This window comes from Echinococcus granulosus, assembly GCF_000524195.1.
Source record: "Echinococcus granulosus chromosome Unknown EG_S00066, whole genome shotgun sequence".
NCBI lineage: Eukaryota > Metazoa > Platyhelminthes > Cestoda > Cyclophyllidea > Taeniidae > Echinococcus > Echinococcus granulosus.
In genome coordinates this window covers 83,309-86,944 of record NW_020170446.1, presented here as the reverse complement: position 1 = coordinate 86,944, position 3,636 = coordinate 83,309, and positions in this window count along the sequence as shown.

The following is a 3,636-nucleotide window of genomic DNA, read 5'->3' as shown; positions in this document are numbered from 1 at the left end:
ATTACTCCTGCTACTATTCCATCTCTTAGTATTCACTCCCACTATAAATTTTCCGATACACATTGCGCATCCTGTAGGAAATTGGCCTGATATCAGATGTACTTAGCTAGAAATGCATAGTCACTGTAATTATTTTAAACAATATGAATTGCAGTTGCATATGGTTGTGCAAACGACTTCATTCATATAAACACGCTTGAGTAAACTTAAGTGTATGCAAAAACAATAAGTGGGTCAGATCATGAGAATAAAGTGACATGTATGTCTAGATTAACTAAAATATTACAGCTAGTAAATATCTTGTACTATGTATTGATCCACTGAACATTAATAGTAACCTAAGCACTATTAAAATAATTTAAGCACTCGTAAGTGATAAATAAAACCAATATAATCATAAAATTTGCAGCTTAAAAATGCCTGGACTGTTTACTAAAACATTGTTGTAAGTGCTAAACTAGTGAGAACTTTTTGCAGCTCTTTATCCTGCTGTGCTCTGCTGAGATGCGCGCCTATCCTTTGGTTTTAACTGTAATTCTCATTAGCCATGCCACCTTATGCTGTGACTTCGTAAAATTAATGAGTCTAACTGCGCAGCTTTTAAGGCTACACTGCAAATTTTGTATCAATGGATCATGCATTCAGGTGGGCATAAATTTGGTTTGTACAATTTGGTGTGCATGACTTAGCTTTTATGAGACAGCAAATACACCACTAACCAATCCGCTATAGCCTATCACTGTAGGTGGTGCCTCAATGTTCTATGCTCAAATAAATCGTGCCCGAATCTCAACCCGTAATAAAAGCAGTAATGATGCACTCATTGTAGACGTTGTGACTGGATATGTTTGAAAATACCTCGAGAATAGAGAAGGTCTCTCCTGATTTATAAACAGAAGCGCCTAGAATTGATAGAGTGTGTTGGCGCACTACCATTGACTTTGCTTACAAAACGATCTGAGCATTTGCATATTGACGCATAAGAAGATATTCAAATGTGTATTTACCTTTTTATACAGAAGCAGATGCACTTCTATGGGAGTCTCGTATTGTTGAAACACCAGAGGGCCCATCATCTCTTGTGGTTTTTCGCTTCCCTAAATGTGCCGTGAGTACTAAACAACTGTATAAATTGATAATTTTCCTAACCTTGCTTGAACTACTGGATTGACTGCTTGATTACAACAGAGGTAGATATCTACATTATATGAGGAAGTTTTCCTGCATTTGCATCAATAACGTAACAGTAAACACCATTGTTCCGTATGACTACCTCTTAAAAAAGACATGATAAAGTGTCTAAAATCCGGAATTAGAAATGAGAAGTGTAACATTGACAGAGAATCCTGGGGTTACCCGTGCCGTATGAGTGAGTAGAAACTTCTTAAATCCTCCTCCTTTTGTCGACTTTTTACTACAAATAGGTAATTCCCATTGACGTAGGCATAGCCAGCAATCACTTGTTAGGCTTTTGCCAAAGAAAGCTGCATCAGCTTAATTTATTGCGTAACCGATAGCAGTGTAGGTGCAGTATCAGAGGAGATAGGGCCAGATATGTAGATCGTTTTGTTTTAGTTTGAGGGATGTAGACATTGCTCCAAATAAGGTTTGCAAACAAGTGTTTCTATCAATTTGCACTGGAAATGCGCGCCTTTCGAAGACATTCTTCGTGCCAATTATTGACTTCTCGTGACCATAGACAGGTGAAAAATTGCCATGAACGAAGTATACATCCAAATATGCACAATATATTGCAGTTTCATTCAACTGTGTTTAGTATTGCTTATTTTCCTATGACATATATTTTTAGGTATCAATTGATCCCTCTGATTACTGAAAAAATAAGCCAAGGAATCATGCTAATTATGTATTTCTCGTACAGGTGAAGTCATTTCCATTTTACAATCTGGAAAAGGTCAATGTTATATAGAACATAACTTGATATTTAAGGTGCAAACGAACCATCTTGGGTACGTCATTTTTTTCAAAGTATCTGGCATACATCATTTGACATCCTTTACAAATTCGGTCAAGACTACTTGTTGTTTGTTCATAAGCGTATCTTATGTCCTTTACATTTGATTGATGTTTCTAACCTACAGGTAGCGTTTTGTCCTTGCTTAAAGGATGTACCATTAAACTAAATGACGTTTGAAAACAAGAGGTTCTAGTAATTTACGGTGGAAATGTGGGCCTTTGGAAGACATTCTTCGTGCCAGTTATTGATTTACTGTGACTACAGAAAGGTGGAAAAACTAACACAAAAGAAGTATATATCCAAATATGTACAGTAAGTAGTAGTTTTATTTAATTGTGTTCAGTATTGCTTGTTTTCCTGCAACATGTTATTTAAATTATCAATTTAATTCCTTTGAATAATGAAAAAAACAAACTGGGGAATCATGCCAATTAAGTAATTTTTGTACAGGTGAAGTCAATTCCACTTCCACATTTTGGAAATTGTCAATGTATTATTGAACAAAACATAACATTCATAGTGCCAGCTGACGATCTTAAGCGCATCATTTTTTTCAAAGAATTTAACATACAGCATTTAATTTCCTCTACGAATTTGATTAAGCCTACTTGTTATTTGTTCATATACGCATCTTATGTTCTTTACATTTGATTGATGTTTTCAAACCTAGAGTTAATACGTATAATAAAACAGAATTTTGTGTGCTTAGTGAGAAATTACTCTTTTAATATCCAAAGGGCACCATACTTTAAGTGTGCTTTTTTTTATTCATATCATCTTTCACGTTCAGGAATACGCCTGAAGTGCAAATGCCGCTATTTTCTACACATTTAAGGAGAATTGGCTACATTTGCAAAACCCGATCTGAGAACATTCGCCGTAAACATTTCACGAATTGGCAATGTCGTAAATAACACTTTTAATTGGCATGAAAGAATTACATATTTAGTTACCACAATTGATCGGACGCAAGATTGTGAGGGAAGGTTCGAAATGACACAGCCAGTTTATACAGTCGAATAGTACTCTCAGCACTTTTAAGGAAGCAAAAATTATAAAAGAGAAAAAGAGAAAAATGACGCTTATCTCCCGTAAAGCACCGATATACTGCAAACATCTCACTCTATAATACACAAAATGAATTGTCTCCATCTGGCCATTCCCCTCAACCTAAAAAGTCCGGATCTGGTAGTGGAAGTTAAAGATAATTTAGATAGTATATTCAAACAACATCAATCCAGGTTTATTGATCTAAAAACTACGACTCATGAACTCTTCCAGGAATTATGTGCATTCGTCCTAGACTAAAAGTTTAGGTGACTAGAACGCCAGAATAACCGCTGTGTCCTCTGAGACTCAGGAAGGGAATTCCTCAATATGAACATTTAATAAAAATTGGTATTTTCTAAGTTTTTTCACCACAATTTGTCATTTTCCGTTCTCCCTTTGATGCCAAGTTCATATTCTGTCATTTACGCTTAGTTGCCAGCACAGTGTGTGAGGATTTGTGACCTTGCGTTAAGCCACGAGTGGTCTCGTGACCGCTCTGTTTCAGCTCCAATGCTTTAAAGGCCACCAAGACCAGTTCACGACAGGTTAGTTCGCGTCATTTGTATTCATCGGATGGTTGAGGTGGCGAGAGATGAAGTGCATACGGG